This window comes from Canis lupus, chromosome 10, assembly GCF_003254725.2.
Source record: "Canis lupus dingo isolate Sandy chromosome 10, ASM325472v2, whole genome shotgun sequence".
Lineage (NCBI taxonomy): Eukaryota > Metazoa > Chordata > Mammalia > Carnivora > Canidae > Canis > Canis lupus.
The window spans coordinates 39,209,625-39,229,389 of record NC_064252.1 but is presented as its reverse complement, the minus strand read 5'-3'; the positions used below and the strand labels follow the sequence as shown (position 1 = coordinate 39,229,389).

The window sequence follows — 19,765 nt, the reverse complement described above, 5'->3', positions numbered from 1 at the left end:
TGTGTCTCTGCCTCTCTCTCTGTGTCTCTCATGAATAAATAAATAATTTTTAAAAAATAAATAAATAAAACCTGTCTCCTTTGTAGCAGCTAGGTCCTGCTCCCACTGCGCTTGGCTGAGTTAACAAATTCACCAAAATTGCTTCCATCATTACCAAATCCAATATAACCATTCCCACTGCCACCATATCTACCACCAACTCAACTGCCACCAAATCCACTTCACCCACTGAAGTTACCTCCACAACCACCATCAAAGTTTCCAGAACCACCACTTCGACCTCCGGCTGGTTGAAGCACTAGCCATTTCTTGCTTAGATAGGGCTCTCCTTACTTCACAGTTGTGGCCATTCACAGTATGCTGTTTTTGAATGACAATCTTATCAATAGAGTCATGGTCATCACATGTTACAAAAGCAAAGCCTCTCTTCTTGTCACTGCCTTGGTCAGTCATGATTTCAATCATTCTAATTTCCCCATACTGTTCAAAATAATGTCTTAGATGATGTTCCTCAGTGTCTTCTTTAATGCCACCGACAAAAGTCTTTTTCCCAGTTAAGTGGGCACCAGGTCTTTGAGAATCTTCTCTAGAGACAGCCATCTTTGGCTTCCCAATCCTTCATTCACTTTGTGTGGCCTTACATTCACAGCTGCATCCACCTTTTCCACAGTGGCATACATGACAAACCCAAAGCGTCTGGAGTGTCTGGTGTTTGGATCAATCATTACCACGCAGTCCATTAGTATTCCCCATTGCTTAAAATGGCCCCTCAGACTCTCATTGGTTGTTTCAAAGTTTAAACCTCTGATGAAGAGCCTCCACAGCTGTTTAGGCTCTTTGAGAGACTCTGACTTCAATGTGACTGTGGTGGGAGGGGAGACTTTAACAATACTTACTTAGTAGCAACCATGGGCAGACAGGACCACATCTTTATCTAATCATCTGTTGATAGATACTTGGGCTGCTTCCATAATTTGGCTATTATAGGTAATGTTGCTATAAGCATCAGGGTGCATGTATCTGTTTGAATTAGTATTTTTGTATTATTTATTAGAAAGATTTTATTTATTCTAGAGAGAGAGGGAGAAATCAGAGAGAAGAGTAGAGGGAGAGAGACAAGCAGACTCCACAGTGAGCAGGTTGCCTGATGTGGGGCTCAATCTCAAGACCCTGAGATCATGACCTGAGCTGAAACCAAGAGTTGGACACTTAACCAACTAAGCCGCCCAGGCACCCCAAATTAGTATTTTGTATTCTCCGAGTAAATATCTAGTAGGACCACATTGTAGGGTAGTTCTATTTTTAACTTTTTGAGGAAGCTCCAGACTGTTTTCTATAGTGGCTACACCAATTAGAATTCCCACCAACAGTATAAGAGGCTAAAAGCCTTTTATTGACCACTCTGCGACTCTGGGTTTTAATCAGTCTCTGTTTCCCAAGTCGTGTCCAGATTTCTACCCTCCAACTAGCATTTCTTTTATTTGCCTCCTTCCTTCTAGATCATGGTCACACAGTTGGCCTGAAAATTGAGGTCAACCACATGGCAAACAATCATCCGTCATGCCTATGTGATAAAGGTCCAATAAAGATCCTGGATATTGAAGCTCAAGTGGGTTCCCTAGAATTCATTGGAATGATATTGGAAAAGATGAGCAAAGATAAAAGACTTAAACTGGTTTTTTAACTATTATTTTTTTTTTTTTAGAGAGAGAGAGAGAGTGAGCATGAGCAAGGAGGAGCAGAGGAAGAGGGAGAGAGAATCCCAAGCAGATTCTATGCTCAATGCAAAGCCAGACATGAGGTTCAATTTCACAACCCTGAGATAATGACCTGAGTCAAAATCAAGAGTCAGTTGCCCAACTGACTAATCTATCCAGGTGCCCATTAAATTTTTTGTTTTTAATCTTTAAAATAAAATCATAGTAGAATATAGTTTATTAGTTTTAGACAAACAGATCCATAAAATAGAGATTCTAGAAATAGAATTACAGTATATGGTAAATTAATTGTCAACAAAAGTGGCAAAGCAACTCATCAACTAAAAGATAATCTTTTCACCAAATGGTGTTAGAGTAATTGGATAGCCATATGCAGAAAATAGCCTCAACCTTTATGTTACACCATATAAAAATATGAACTTGAAATCTTTTATCTACACATAAAAGCAAAAACTAAAACACATCCAGAATAAAAAATAATAGAAAACCTTGGGTTCAACAAGGAGTTCTTAAATATGACACTAAAAGTATGAATTATAAAAGGAATAATCAAAACAATTGTCATGAAAAGCTTTTGTTCTTCTAAAAACAATATTAAGAAAACAAAAGGCAAGCCACATACTAGAAGAAATTATTTGCAAAACATATATCCTAAAAGGATAAAGAACTTATAACCCAAGAATAAGACAAGCCAATTTTTAAGTGGGCAAAGATTTGAACAGATACTTAGCCAAAGAAGATATACAGATGGCAAATAAGCACATGAAAAGATGCTTGGTATCCTTAGTTATCAGAGAATTGCAAATTAAAACCACGAGTCACACCTTCATATCCACTACATAGCCAACCATAAAAAGACTGACCACACCAAGTGTTGGCAAGGATCCAAAGCAACATTCACTTCCTTAAAAAGTTAAGCATACATCTATCCTAGGACCCAGCTATTCCACTCTTAGATATTTATCTAATCAGGGGAAATGGAAGCATATGTATGTAAAAGAACTTGCACTTTATTTATAAATAACCCAAAACAGGATACAACCTAAGTGTCCATTAACCAGTGAATGGATAATCCAGTTGTGATTAATCTATACCAAGGAATATCACTTAGAAATAAAATAGAAACAAATGAACTACTGATACAAAAGTACATGGATGAATGTTTAAAGACTTGTATGGGTTAAAACAATCATAGTTCTACCTAAAATTCTAGAAAGTTCAAACCCAACTCTAAGTGACAGAAAGCAGCTCAGTGGTCACCTGGGACTGCTTGCTGGGACTGGAGCTGAATGGAAGGATGACAAAGGGGCACAAAGAAACTTTTGGGCATGTGGCTCTGTTCACTATTATGGTTGTGGTGATGGTTTCACAGATGTATACATATATAATAATTTATTAAGTTGTATACTTCAAAGACATGCATTTTACATATGTCAATTATACCTCAATGAAGCTGTAAAAAATTACTAGTCAATTATCAAGTAAAAATTAAAATAAATACATGCATCATACACAAAAACAAAATAATATCTCATGGTGGCCTTGGTGAGAGAGCTATGCATGGTCTACAAGAATGATGCCAGAGCCAATCAGTGTATTAGAGAAGAGAGAAGATGAGGTCAAGGAAGAGAATGCACACCTAGTCCAGGAATGAGGGAAGAGCCCAGGGAAGATACCAACATTCCAGATGAACCCTGAAGAATTCACACTGAGTGAGAAAGAAGGAATGAACGCCATATAGACTGAACAGTCTTAACAAATGTACAGATTTAGATATGCTTTTGAACAGGGCTTAAGAGCAATATCGCCTCCTCTAGATAGCATATGTTTTGCTATACAGTTATTCAGATCTGTAGTCATATTATAAATAAGATAAAATAGTTTCTTTCTTAATATGAGACCTGTCTGAATGTCCTCAGTGTTTTAGGACTCTGGCCCTTTTATAAGCACCTCATTGTTTGTGTTGTAAGCACTGTAGTATCTACTCATATATCTGCAGGAACCCAGGGCCTGGGGAAGTTCTTTTTAAGTTAAAGGTCCTTTCAAGATAGTTAAGGAAGACTGGTGCTCCTTTTGGCTCTGGAAGTACACTTGTAGTGTCCTTGAAGTACTCAAAGCCTTTTCATATAAAGTTGATTTTTTTCAATCAATCATATACGAATCATGTATTCAAATAAAATACCTAACCATATACAGGAAGAAGGGAAAACCTCTCACAGTCATGCCACACTAATCTGCTGTTAATGTGTTGGCGTTTACTTTGAGGCTTTTGTTGTTTGTTTTTTTACTTTTTAAAGCTTTTCTTTATTTGAGAGACAGACAGAGAATGCACAAGCAGGGTAAGGGGCAGAGGAAGAGGAAGAAGCAGACTCCCTGCTGAGCAGGGAGCCCTATACGGGGCTCAACATGGGGACTGATCGATCCCAGGCCCCTGGGATCGTGATGTGAGCTGAAAGCAGACACTTAACCAACTGAGCCACCCAGGTTCCCTTACCTTGAAGCTTTTAATGCAATTTTTAACACAGGGGTGACTATCAGATATATACATTGTTGCTTCTCATGACGAGTATTTTTTGTCCCTAAAGGTAATTAATTAGCTGGGTGTATTTCTACTTTATATCTGGGAATTATATGCGCTCAAGTATGAGGAATTTATCAGTGAATTACATTACCAAGAGACGGCCTGCCACTCTCACATGGATGCTTGTCTGAAGGATACAGGACAAAAATTAAAGCAGTGTCGGTTACAGACAGCATTCACCAATAACTTATTCAATAGTATTCAATAGTAACTATATTAATAAGCTCCTTTTAAAATCAGCTAATGGAAAGTTAAGTGTTAGCAAGGCCTGTTCCCAGATTGAACAAGAGTCATCAGCTTCCTGGTAGTCAACTTTTGGGCTGAAGAGGGTTTTCAATGGAAATGTGTGCATTTGATGAATGCTAATTACATGCTTCCAAATCTTCTTTAGCCAATCCGTTTGCAGCTGTTATCCAAGTTATTTTATAAATGTCTGAAACAGCTGTCAACATTCTGAGGGGGAAGCTCTTCAATCAATGAATTGACAGAAATGCAATACTTAGATTTTTCTGAGCAGAAGGCACGAGAACATAATATACATCTATTTAGTGATGTAGCCAGCAATGAAAGGGAACGATTGATACTGCCATTGTGTTTTAAAGCGTTGGAGAAAATTTTCATGCTCATGGGCATGGAAAGTACATCATAAGAGCACCCTACTTGGGGGGAGACCCACAAAGTCAAATGGGATGTTTGAGTGTCCTAAGGATACAAGCAATGCAATCTTATTTCCTATCAATAAGAACGCTTCTAGTGGTGTATAGCAACATTGTAAATCATATTTTAATTAAAATTTTAGTACTTGTTGATGTTATTTGTTTATTGTCTCAATAAAACATTTTTAACAGATGACATCTGGACATTTTGCTTAATTTCTCTCTTTTTTATTCCCTATAAAATTCTTTAGTAAATCTAATTGTTGAGATATGCATCAGACTGACAACTCTGGAAAATGAAGCCTTTTATTCAGGCTCAGAATCTGTGTCTTCAGAAAAGAACTACCTTCACGCTGCTGTTGGCCTCCATTCCATAGTGGGACTTGAAGGCTAAGGTCACTTTTAACCTTCAGCTTCCATTTGCTTCTTTGCTAAGGTTACAGTCTTTGGGGTGGGGGGTGGAATGAGCATCTGTTACAGCAGGGCTTTCTGGAGCCTCATGTGTCAGAAAGAAAATTGAAGTCCACTATGTTTTTCCACCTGCAACTGGTCCAAAATGATTCTTGCACTATCACAACCTATTTAAAAGTAATCCAGTGTTTCCTTTGCATGAGTGGAAGAGAAACCCTGTCTGCTTTGACTTTTCATGGAATCCATGTCCCTTCACAGGCATGTCATAATTCTCACACCAGTAACCAAAGAACATAAAGAGGATATGTAAGTTTGCAAAAGTCTGCCCGGTTAAGTCATGCAGGCAGCATACATACACTCACCTCTACAAATTTGATACTTATGCTCATATAATACAAAAGCATTTTGCTGTTGGTGCTGTTCCCTAAGAGATGAAAACATCAGCAGTCATGGCCTGATGGGCCCCAGGCGGTTTGTAAAAACACTCAAAACAGTCTTTTAACTTTCAAATGATTAAACATAGGAAGTCCTTTTTGTTGACTCTGAAATTTCTTCAAGCATTGCTGAATAAGTTTGTTTGTTTCCAATCGATGTTTCACTCTTTCTTACTTTCTCTTTCCTCTCTCAACTAACCTACTTCTAGGGTTAGTTACCATGGAGCCAACAGAAGCAGATACTGAGACAAAGATATGTTGTGCAAATGATTTATTCAGGAAGTGCTCCCAGGAGAAACTAATAAGAGACTGGGGAAGCAAGACATGGAAAGGGAAGAGGCAAGCAAGGGTATGATCTCAGGTGAAGTTTGCTGCAGAGAAGACCTAGCCTGACCTAGCAGGGGATTACAAGCTTTGCCTCAGTTTATCCCAACTGCAGGCAAGAGAGCTGGGCTTTCATTGGCTGCATGTGTCAGCTATTGGCTAGGGGCTTCCCCGAGGAGACAAGACCTCCCAGGCATTTCCTGCTTTCTGTACTTGTGCCCAAAGTGACTTCAGCAGACCTTGGGCAGACCTCCAAAGAAAGACGCAGGTGTGGACAGTTACAAGCAAAAGCATACAGAAGCCAAAGGAGGGATGCATAAGAATAAAAGAGATTCGACTGAATCTGGCTGAGCCCCAGCAGTGTCCAATACACACAGGAACATTAGACAATATGCTTGGAATTGTAAAGTGAGGAGAGTGCTCATTCAGAAATCATGAGCTCCGTCCTGGAAGAGTACAATAATGTCTGAGCAGTCATATTTTGAGTAGCATGCTCATTGCCGCAAGAGAAAGAAAGCACAGACCAGAGACCCCCATGCTCATTACAATCACCTGGGAGCTTTTAGAACTCCCAAAGCCCAGGACATACCCCAGACCATTCAATCACAATCTCTGGGCCTGGGGCCAGACAGCAGTGTCTTTTCAACATGTAGTCAGTGTTAAGAACCTTTGGCATAGGATATGGTCTCAATATTGTTGGCATTTGCAAAAGGATGATGTTGCCTTTCCTAAAATGGTTTCTGTTCAGAGTCTGTAAAAAACAACAAACAAACAAACAAGCAAACAAAAATCTGCTTCATAATATGATAGCATGTTAGTGGGAAAGTATCTTGCCTTGGGTAAAAATATCAGCCTATTTCCCTTATTAATATATTATTTGGTACTTATTTAAAAATTGTTTAATTGGTGCAGGGACAAGTTATTCAGAGTTTTGCAGAAATCTACAGGGAAACATTTTATTGTCTTAAGAATACAAAACAAAGAAAACTATTTTAAGAAATAATAAGAAAACTACCTTTTTATCTTATAAAAATGAAGGATTCTGGGAAGATGGCAGAGTAGGAAGCACAAGGAATCTGAATCCCCACCTAGACAGTAATTGCACTGGCAGACTCTGTCTGCTATAACTATTTTGGAACTCTGGAGTCTATTGAAGGCTTGCTACTTCCAGGGGAAGTAAATATTCTGGATGGTAAATTGCACTTAATTTCAGTCAATTTCATTGTAGCAACTACCCATCTCCATCCTCTGGCCCCACAATAGACAGCTGTGCACATGTTTCAGGAGCAGCTTGCATACAGCTTGAGGGAGCCAGGGTGGATAATAAGGACTCTGCCTCCAAATATCAGGGATCTGTGCTCTGATCACTGATTGCTGTTTCTGATCACAGAAGAACAGGCACAGAGTGCAGACACAGAGAGGCATTGTTGCCTTCACCCTTCCACTGTTACAAGCCTTTCTTTCCTTTTCAGGCTGAAATGACTGTCAGAGGATTTAAAGGGCCAGTGTCCTTTAAAATTTTCTTTTATATACCCTCCCTGCCCAACCATTTTCCTCTTTGAGGAGCCAGATAGTTAAGCTTTAGATATTCAAAAGCAACCACATATATGGAAGGAATTTAGAAAGTCATGATGCATTCCCAGGGAAAAATGCAGGCTCAGAAAAAAACTTGAGAAGATCTTTAGTTTATACGTGAGTCTGATCCCCAGCACAGAGCAGCCTACAACAATCAAAAAATAAAAACAAAAACAAAAATCAGGAAACCCTGGGTATAGGGAAAATCTGATTTCGAGAGTTACCTCATTATTTGATTCAAAGGCCCAGTTTTTAATAAAACAAAATCACAAGGCATTCAATGAAACAGAGAGGGGGAAAACAATAGACACTGTCCCTGAGAAAGACCACAGGATGGACCTACTAGACAAAGACTCTAAAACATCTGTTTTAAAGATGCTTAAAGAACTTAAGACAGACTTAGAGGAAATAAAGGAAATGACGTCTAAACAAAATGAGAATCACAATAAAGAAATTTGAAAATCTAAAAAATTAAAGAAACAGAAATTCTGAAGCTGAAAAGTACAGTAACTGAAATGAAAAATTCACTAGAGGGATACAGAGGCAGATTTGAGGCAGAAGAAAGAATCAGTGAGTGTGAATATGGAAAAATTGAAAAGATCAAGCCTGAGGAAAGGAAAAAAGATTGAAGAAAATTGAAGGGAGTCTAAGGGCCTGGTGGGACAGCATAAACCAATCAACACACACATTGTGGGCATCTCAAAAGAGGGAAGAGAGAGAAAGGGGGAGAGAGATTATTTAAAGAAATAATGGCCCCCAACTCCCCAAATGTGATGAAAGACATGAATATAAACAAGAAGTTTGATGAACTCCGAGCAGAATGAACTTGAAGGGATCCATACCAAGACACATTACAGTCAAGCTGTTGACAGCCAAAGATGAAGAGTGAATCTTAACAATAGCAAGAGAAGTGGTTTTTAACAAACAAGAATCCTCAATAAAATAATCGGCAGACTTGTCTTCAGAAACTTTGGAACCAGAGGCAGTACACTGAGACATTCAAAGTGATGGAAAAAAAAAAAAAACAACAACTGTCAATCGGGAATCCTAGATTCAGCAAAACTGTCCTTCAGAAGTGAGGGAGATATTAAGACATTCCCAGATCAACAAAAGCTGAGGGCATCTGTGACTGCTAGACCTGCCCCATAGGAAATGCAAAGGGAATCCTGCAGGTTGAAATGCTTGGACACCAGAAAACTCAAAGCCATATGAAGAAATAAAGATCTCGGGAAAATTAAATAACTGGCAATTATAAAAGCTAGTATTAATGTTATTTTAATTGGTAACTCCACTTTTTGTTCTATGCATGATTTAAGAGACCAAACATGTTTTTAAAACTTACCAGTCTAAAAGCTAGTATTACTTTAACTTTGGTTCATAACTCTACATTTTGTTTTGTGCATAATTGAAGAGACTAATGCATAAATAAGTATGATTTTAGTTTATGTTTTGGACACACAATGTGTAAAGATGTAATTTCAAGACACTGACAACTGAAAGTGGTGGGGATGGAGCTGTATAGGAAAGTTTTCTGTGTTGTTGAAGTTAAGTTGGTATAAGTTCAAATTAAAGTGTTATGACTTTAGACTATCAAATGTAATCCTCGTGGTAATCACAAAGAAAATATCTATGGAATATGCAAAAAGGGAAATGAGAAGGAAACTAATACATTTCATCATGAAAACATCAACTAAACACAAAAAAAGATAGTAATGTGGGCAATGAGTGACAAAAGGTGATAAGGCATATAGAAAACAAATGGCAAAGTGACAGAAATAAGTCCCTCTCCTCAGTAATCACTTTAAAGGTAAATGGATTAAACTCTAGAGTCAAAAGACAGAGATTGGCAGAATAGCTTTAAGAACATGATCTATCTGTTGTCTGCAAGAGATTCATTTAGATAAAAGACAAATAAGTTAGAAGTGAAAGTATGGAAAAAGATATTCTGTGCAAATAGTAACCAAATAGCAGCATTATTCACAATAGCAAGAATGTGGAAGCAACCCAAGTTGGCAGATGAAGGGATAAGCAAAATGTGGCACATTCATAAAATGGAATGTTATTCAGCCTTAAAAAAGAAAGGAAATTCTGGCACATGCTATACCATGGATTAACATTGAGGATATCCTAAGTGAGATAAGCAGGTAACCAAAAGGTATATACTATCAGATTCTACTTATATGTTTCCTTAAGTCATCAAATTTGTAAGGACAAAAAAGAGAATGGTGGTTGTCAAGGTTTGGGAGAGAGGGGGATTTTTTTTTTTTTTATATAGGTTCACAGTTTCAGGTTTGCAAGACAGAAAGAATTCTGGAGATGGATGGTGGTGATGGTCACACAACAGCATAGAAATACTTAATGCCTGGCCGCGTGGGTGGCTCAGCAGTTAAGCGTCTGCCTTCAGCTCAGGGCATGATCCTAAAGTCCCAGAATCAAGTCCCATATCGGGCTCCCCGCATGGAGCCTGCTCCTCCCTCTGCCTATGTCTCTGCTTCTCTCTCTGTTTCTCTCATGAATAAATAAATTAAATCTTAAAAAAGAAGAAAGAAATACTTAACGCCGCTAGACTGTACACTTCAAATAATTAGGATGGTAAATATTACATTATGTGTATTTTACCACAAGAAAAAAAGAGAGAGATTAATATCAAGCTAAGAGAGAAAGGGTTATGTGGAAAGGATGATAAGTCAAAGAAGGAAACTGGTGAGGAAAAAATAGAAGGGATATCTCAGCCCATTGTTTTTCTAAATCCTTATTCACTCACTCTTACTCTGAAGTTGGAGAATAAGCTTGAATCCCTGGCCAAGGGAGTATTTCATGAAACCTGGATACCAATATTTAGGCTGAATTAGTGTTTGGGGTCATGAAATTATTTCAAAAATCATTAAAGGATTTTTTCTCATTATTCAGGGTATGTTCATTCTGTGTGTGTGTGTGTGTGTGTGTGTGAAGAAATTAAAAACATCTAAGAAATTTAAGACGCAATTCCATTTTCACAATCTACCTAGATAGAAAATAATTTTATTTTTCCTTTGAAGTATTTTATTTTCATAGTGTTTAATATGTTTTTTTCTTTCTAAAGATCAAATAACACATTTCCAATGTTAATATGTGCTTTTGACATTTGAAATATGTAAGCCAGTGTATCTAACTTGACAGTTTCTGGTATGCTTAAAATCTAATTGGTTGTTGTGAGAATCAATTGAGATAAAATATATAAAAACACTTTGAAAAATATAAATTATTGAGTAAAGTTAAGGTATGCATTTTGGTCTGGATATGATTATAAATCTAGTTTTGGAGAAAGACAAATCTTACAAAGTGAAAATTTGGAAAATAAAACATGGAGTTGTGTATAATGTGTGATACATTCACTTTAATTAATTCCTAAAGGTGCTGAACTTTGGGTACCTCAATTAAATAATCATTACATAACTCATTTATGGAGATATGTACACTGGGTCTGCATAGAGAAGATAATGGAGATGTCTGGACAGAAATGAAATACCAGTGAAGTATTTTAGGAAATGAAAAAAGTCAAGGTTTGCAATATAAGGAGTAAAAAAATAAGTTAAAAAAAGTATTATGAATATAAAACAAAGGAGAGAAGCATTTGCCAAGAAACTGGCAGTTTTCCTTGTTATCTTTCACCCCAAATCACAGAAACAAAGCCACATGGAGGACATGCTCTTTGGAAAACTGTTCTGATGATCATTTTCTAACTAATAGTGTTGTATTTGCCTTGTTTCAATATCTAAGATGCCACTTTCTAAGGTTAGAAAGAAGGCATTTTCTGAGGAGTAAAAATCATCAGTGGACATTTTCTGTATAATAAAAGTGGAAATGGACCCATTGGGTAACCACACTGTTACTGTAATGGCCATTATACTTACACTGAGCTGCCTAGGCATCAAAATAAATGTAACTGCCAGGATAAAGAGAAGGTACATCCATCCAAACGTGCTCACAAATTCTCAGTTTGTACACATCCTTAACTTAGGAAAAGGAAATCAAATGAAAAATTAGCAAAGATATCTATGTGACATCAAACAAAAATTGGAGAATAATCTGTATATGAACCTTGACCACTGAAGGATTGTGGAGATAGGAAAAAAGGACAATTTTATGTTTCATGTATTCATTCATTTAACCAACACGCATTTATTGATTGCCTAGTATTGTGCCAGGCATAGTCCAGCTGGGGTTACAAAATGAGCAAAACAGACATGGGCTCTGTGCTCAAGGGATTTGAAAAGGACTTCAGATTCATCTCATGTAAGCATCTACTAGAGGCTTAAGCCCCCTTTGTAATATCCCTAATAAGTGGTTGTTGCAAAAACCGTGGATTAGCTTGCTCAGCATCCTTTTCAATTTCCTTCCTTCGACTGGGTGTATTCCAGGTCCTGGGTACTATCTGAAAAACTGTTAGGGGTAGTGCAGCGAGCAAAATAATTAGAAAATTATTTCCCTCCTGTACTGCCAAAGCAGGAACGTCAAAGACTCCCTTGCAGCTTGAGTCCCAGGTATGGTTTCATTTCTGCTGATCAGAGGTATCCATGTGAGACTTGAATTTATAACTGGTTTAAGTAGGAAAAGATGAACAGAGCGTGAGGCATATCCACTTGGCTGGTGCACATAATAGCTGTGTAGTCCTCTGGGAGATGTTCCTCAAAGTGCAGCTGTAGCTCGATCCACTGTCCCTTTCAATGATTTTTGAATACCTGGTAATAAATCCCTTTCTACTGAAACCAGTTAGAGTGGATACTATCGCCTGAAAGTGAACACAAACTCACACAGTGTTTTTAACCCAAAGTACCTATTGTCTAGAAGGAATCCCTACCCCCTGCTGGGAAGCTGCAAATCTACAATACTTTTGTCTGGTTTGTGTGATTATGGACACACAAAAGACAGACAGTCAAAACCAAAATCTTGTTTCTTTTCTCACATTGTCTCTTTGCAACAATAGGCCAAATGTATACATTAAAAAAAAAAATCTGGAAGCTGTGCTACTTCATACTACCAATTTTATCTTCCCTGGCATAACTCCATGAGTTGTTGAATTCTTACATTGAACTCTTGATTCTGACTACAGAAAGAAACACCTTGCCCTGATTGGATAAGAAATTAAAAGAAATATGAGTATTTGATGAATGTGTGCCTTAAGGTAGGCAACTTATATCTAATAAGTACATATGACAGGAAATCATGGATTTACCACATAAGCATAAATATTTGTAAGTTTCAAAGGTCATTAAGAATGTAACTCTAAAAGCGTGGTTTGAAACTGACTTGCTTATTTCAGGAATCTGTATTTCCCAGGATAAAATGTTCCTTTGAGTCTAAAGTCAAAATAACTCCATGCAGGTGTTTACAATCTAATCACAGCAAACTATTCATAAAGAGATGAGATAGTTTAATCAGACGCTAGGCTCTGATGTGCTTCTTGAAATTGGACACAATTTCAGATTTCAGATACGATACTTGATTTTGGAAAACACTTGGAAAATGGGCCAGCAATGTATCTTCAGTGGAAATCGGAAAGGTGGCATGCAAATGCTGAAGAGTCATTTAAGGATAGTGAAGAATAATTTTTAATCACCTGATTTGATAAATTGAGGTAGAAAATTCTACTTTGTAGGTATTATAAAATGGGGTAGGTTAATTGCTTTCAGAGAGGGTTTGGAAGTGGTTCTGCATAATGGTAAAGAAATGAGTTAGATGGTTTTCTTATTTTGATTTGCAGCTCTATAAAACATTTAGGAAATAAAACCATCTTGATCCATTTGGCAGGAAGTAATGTTTTCCTTCTTAAACTCCCAAATTACTTTGCAATTCTTTCATGACTATATCACAATCTTTCTAGAATGATGTTTGTGTAAATATCTTTTTCTGCCTAAAAGTTCTTAAGCTACTGAAAGACAGGTATCATATTAATACTTAGATGGTTTCTGTCACAGAGCATTGCAAAGTAGTATCAACAAATATTGGGTGATAAAGATACAACAGTTTTGCATAGAGTAAAGTCTTACTTCAATCCTAAAGTACCAAATTTCTACTTTTCAGTTGGGCAGTGAAGTCACCAGAAATACTAGGCAGGTTTATCTAGGTCTCCAAATTATGAAATAACCACTTTCTTGGTTGGCCTTTCTGGAAGAATCCTTTGAGACCTAGAGCCTTAGCATTCCTAGAAATCTTTGAGTTGGCACAATCTGAGTAGTTCTGGGGTTCATGTTTATGCCAGGAAGCATTTTTCAAATTCATATGTGTTGCACTCATGGTGGGCACTACAGAAAGCAGGATGGAATATGGGCATGTGTGGGAACTGCCTGAAGTGGGACCCCAAGAGTGGAGGGGATATGGTGAATGTGGTCAACTTAAAGTATCCTCATTTCAACTTCACACACACATACACCACTGTGTAGACAAAAGAAAACGTATCTGAAGGGCAGCCAGTTTTTGACCTCTAAAGAGCAGCGTAGACAGATGTATTCTCATGTCCTTACAGAGGAGCTGGGATGGATGAGAAGTGTGAGGGCAGCAGACAGAATCAAGGGGAGTTGGAGGCTAACAGAAGAGGACAAGTGAGCTGGGTCCTGGAAGAGAATGGTTAACAGCAAGCAGATACTATGTATAAAGGGGAGAGTGAGCTTCTTAAAGACACCCTTGTTAACTAACTCACAGTTCTCCTGGGACTGGACAAAATGTGGAAGAGTGGTTAGGATGTTGCGAGGCGCCATCCCTTCCTAGTTGTGGGACCCAATGCAAGTTATTTAACACATCCATGCTTCAACTTCCTTATGTCTAAGATGAGGATAATAATAGTGTCTCCCTCATAAGGATGTTATGATTCAATGAGGCAAAACTTAGAAAAGCCCTCAGTTAGTGGCATATAATGTTATATGATGCTCTTTCAATTAATAGTTTGTGTATGTTCACTTGTATATATCATTTCTATAACTCTCTTTCACATTTCTTGGAATTGTATCTCATGGTCCATCTAAATGCATAATACACTTTCTCTGATAGAGACACATATGTTGCTCTTACCTTCACTTCCTCAAAAGCATAAGAATGAAGATTATACTTCAGAATCTCTCTTTTTTTTTTTCAGGTCCAGATGACAATCTTCTACTTATTTACATTTTCAGGCTGCATCAATTTCTTCCCCTCAATGTACTTTTTAAGTTGCCTCCCTGCTGTGTAAAGTGGTACCTCCTTTCTTTGTCCTAAAATAGTCTCTTTTATGCCTCAAGCAGTTTATTTTGGCTCTAGTTTTCTGAAATTTAGTTTTTAAGTCTGTATTTATTTAGGCCAGGCCCTCACTAATGTTATTGATTTCAATTATATTCCTTCTTAAAATTCTTTAGTTGTTGTTGTTTGTTTGTTTTTGCTCTGAAATCCTAGCACCTTGACTATATTCAGTGTGTAATCTTGGCCATTTAGCTACCTTTTTCTAGACCTACTTTATCTCTGTTCAGAGTTCATCACAAGGGAGAACTGGGTCGAGCCCAAATCCATGGGTAGGGAGGGCATGGATGAAAGAAACACCCATAGTGTCACAGGACATTTTGTACATGCCGCTATTCCTGATAGGAAACAACTTCTAATTCTACCACACAGAGTAACTACTTCTACCATCCACATGCACTCAAAAAAAAAAAATGACTTAATCTATGCAAAATAATTGCAAATATGGTCAAGAAGGCTCTGGCCCTAAGCACGCTGCCCCTGAAGCTATGTATGTTGGAGACAATTTTCCGTGCACAGCAAATGGTGTGATTGATCCACCTTTATGTTCCATGTAAATTTGTTTTATTTTTGATAACGAGGTCTAGAGAAATAATTCTTGAAGCATCGTAACAGCATTGATTGACAGCCCCCTAAGTGCTGTGTCTTTTATAGCAACCATAATTGACAGCTCATAGGTAAAGAGCATATGTAGATGGATTGGGTCCACGTTGAACACAGTGGGGGAAAACACCAAAGAAGATATCTGTTCTATTTGTTATTAATTAAAATTCAATTAATATGGTAAAATATATGCATTTTAGGAGAATAGATTTACTTGTAGGCTGAGACAGATTGAGTTTTTTTTTCAGATTCAGTTTTTAAACTGTTATAGAAGCTTCATGTATAGCGATTATGTACTAAAATTACCTCTCATAAATATTTTTACACTTCGGTGTAATTTACATTACTCATGTCCTTCCTCCATGTACATTGCTTATTTAGCTGGGAGTGGTCTCGATAATAACAAGTCTTTAAGGTGTAGATTTAAATGCAACTGAAGTTGTGTGGGCATCTACCTGCCTGTGTAAGTTAAGTTAAAAACCTGGCCCCATTAAAAACGAGAATCCTGTAATGCCCCTTCTGGGTATATACCCCAAAGAATTGAAAGCAGGTATGCAAACAGATACTTTGGCGCTCATGCTCATAGCACCATTATTCGTGATAGCCAGAAAGTGGAAACAACTCGTGTGTCCCCCAATGGATGGATGGATAAACATATGTGGCATATACACACAATGGAATATTATTTATCCTTAAAAAGGAATGAAATTCTGAAATATGCTACCACGTGGGTGAAACTTGAAAATGTGATGCTAAGTAAAATAAGTCAGGCCCAAATGGACAAATATTGTGAGATTCTACTCATGTGCAGTACTTAAAATAATCAAACTCATAAAGACAGAAAGTGGAATGGTGGTTATAGGGGTTGGGAAGAGGGTGATTGGGAAGTATTTAATGGGGACAGAGTTTCAATTTGGGAAGATTGACGTGTTCTGTAGCTGGATGGTGGTAATAGTTGCACAACGTGAATATATTTCATGCCACTGAACTGTATACTTAAAAAGTGTTAAAATGGTAAAATTCATGTGATGTATTGTTTAACCACATGTGTACATAAAAGACATGTAGGAATCTGCATGGTCAGACCAGATGGTCCAGATGAAAGAGTATTGACGCTGGTTGAAATGTCATGGAATCTGACCTAACAAGAGCCATGAGTGATTTGTAGGGTTTCATGCTGGGTCTCACTCCGAAATGTAGTAGGTCTGGGCTGGGACCCCAAGAATTTCCATTTCTAACAAATTCCCAGGTATACTTGTCATCTATCGCTGCATAACAAATTACGTCATATGTTAGTAGCTTAAAAGAACACGCATTTATTATCTCATGATTTCTGTGGCCCAGGAGTCTGAGATTAGTGGCTCTGGTTCAGGATCTCTCCTGGAGTGGCAATCAAGCTGTTGATTGGAGGGCTGAAATCGTGTGAAGACTTGGCTGGAGGACCCACTTTTAGGATGGCTCACTCCCACTGCTGTTAGCAGAAGGCTTTAGTTCTTTACTAGACAGATCTTTCCGTATGGCTGTCTCACCTCAGGGCATCTGAGTTCCTCAGAGTGGGTGCTTCAAGAAAGAGAGAGCAAGCAGGAAGCCAGCTTTTGCAACTAATATCCAAACTCTATTCTTCAGAGACAAGTCATTAAATCTAGCTCATATTCAAAAGGAGGGACCTACCTTTTAAAAGGAGGGGTACTGGGGTGCCTGCATGGCTCAGTTGGTTAAGCATCTGCCTTTAGCTTGGGTCATGATCCCAGGGTCCTGGGATTGAGCCCTAGATCGGGCTTCCTGCTCACTTGGGAGTCTGCTTTTCCCTCTATCCCTCCCCACTGCTCATGCTCTCTCTTGTATGCTCTTTCTCTCTCAAATAAATAAATAAAATCTTTAAAAAGAAAAAAGGAGGAGTACTGAAAAATTGTAGATGTTTTAAAAAACGAACACACTGGGTATATTCTTGGGGCTGCTGTAAGAAAGGGCCATAAACTGGGTGACTTAAACAACAGAAATTTATTGTCTCACAATTCTAGAGTCTGGAAGTCCAAGATCAAGGTGTAAGTAGGGCTGGTTTCTCCCGAGGCCTGTGAGGGAAAATTTGTTCCAGATCTCTTTCCGTGCTTCCAGTAGCCTCACCTGTTCTATGGCTTACAGCTTACAGATGCCCATCTTCCTGTGTATTTACATTGGTTTCCCTCTGTACACATCTATCTATAAATCAAAATTTCCCTGTAATAGTCATATTGGATTAGGGCCCACTCAAATGACCTTTTTTTATTTTACCTGATTACCTCTGGAACAACCCTTATTTCCAAGTAAGTTCACATTATGAGGTACTAAGTATTAGGACCTCAACATCTTTTGAATTGAATCCAGTTTAACACTTAGTATAATTAGGTAATGCTGAGGTTCCTGCTCTGGGTACCATACTTTTGAGAATCACTGTTCTAATCCACCCCTCGGTTACACTAATGAGAAATGTAAGTTTTCCATAAGCTAAACAAAACCATCAATGTCAAAGAGTGAGTTTGTGGCCGAGTTCAGATGATAACACATATTTCTTGATCCACGTTCAGTGCACTTCCCAGAGCCACAGAGTATTTGGTCATCTTTGACCAAAGTTCTCTGAAGATCTCAATTATCTGTGGACTCATTGAGCCTTTGTGCTTTTTCTAGGTTAAGGTTGCCTCACAAAGTTCTGTAGTTCAGGAATCCTTTTAAGAGGTGTGTGTGAGTGTGTGTGTATGTGTGAATTTTCTGGAAACTACATCATTCATCACGTAAGCCATCTACACTGGGAAGGAGAAGAGAGAGAGTAGGAGATGAAGAGGAGATAATGAAAGAGAGAGGAGTAAGGAAATGGGATATGAGAAATACAGGAAAAAGAAATAAAAACTGTATCAATTTACACTCCCACCATAGCCTGCCACATCTTCCAATGTGAGTCATGGTGGGAAGTGAGATGAAATTAACTTTCCCTGTTATATATATCTATATTTTTCAAGGATGAAATGAACACCTGTGTATCCACCAGCCACCTAAAGACAAAGAACATTGGCAGGAGCACTGACACCTCTGGTGTCCTGCTCACAGCATCCTCTCCCTCTTTCCTGGGTTATTTTCTATTCCCAAGTCTGTGTTTATCGCTCTTTTGCTTTTCTTTATGGTTTTACTACAGAGGGATAGAACCTTAAACAATATCTTCCTTAACTTTACCTGGTTTTGAACTTCATGTAAATGGAATCAGACTTGGCAAGCCTAGGTGACTTTCTATTTTTTCCTCAACCTGGTGAAACCCATCCATACTGTGTGATTGTGGTTCACTCATTGTCATTGATGTCTACCCATCCTCTGACTAATAGGCAGGTTACTTTTGTCATTAAAAAAATGTTATGAACATTCTTATGTTTGTGTGCTGATGTGTGTCTGCTCCTTAGTGAGTTAGACAGAGACTACACCAGGTTGAGTTGCTTCAGAAGGTCATTGAGATTTGTAAGCAAATAAGGAGATCACAGGAATAATTTCCAAAGCCATGTCTGCCAAAGCAGGAATGAGCAGGTTTCTTTTATTAGGGTTTGGGATGAATATTCAGAGGGAGAGGCATCATCATCACATGTAATGGGCAGGTATAGAATTACACATTCCCACTCATAAAACATGCCATTACGTATGTTGCATGTTATGCTAATGAGGCTTATATCCCTTTCAGGATGGGGATTTTAACATTATAATGAAGCTCAGGTAACTATCAGACACTTTATGATTCACTTGCACAGGTGTCTGTCCTGGGAGGTCATATTCAAATATTTCTTTTCTTGTTCCAGCAATTTGTTAGTTTCTAAAAGATAACATAGTTTGGCAGAAGCTTCTATGGAGTTTCCTGAGTTCAGGGGTCTCCCTGATGACAGATACAAGTCGTCTGGTATGCTGTGCAAGAATTTCTGCAGGGTATACACCTAGGAATGTAACTGCTGGATTGGAGGGTATACTCCCCTTAACAGCATTGATTGGTTGGTTGATTTCAGGAGGGCAATACTAGTACACTCCCACAAGAAGCATCTAGAAGTTATCACTATCTCACATCTCAGCAGCACTTGTTGTTAGTTCAACATTTTGACTCTCCTGATATTTACCCAAAAGGCTGACCTTAGAACCAAACTCTCACATTAGATGTCACTCTACCGTATTGGACTTTGGGGATTTTATGATCCTCCTGCCTAGGAGACC

At 38.1% G+C, this 19,765-nt stretch overlaps 1 pseudogene; it reads right to left on the bottom strand.

Annotated features, from left to right (window-relative positions):
- Window positions 1-221: 221 nt before the first annotated feature.
- LOC125755870 (heterogeneous nuclear ribonucleoprotein A1-like) lies at window positions 222-14,436 on the bottom strand (annotated as a pseudogene).
- Between the last annotated feature and the right edge of the window lie 5,329 nt (window positions 14,437-19,765).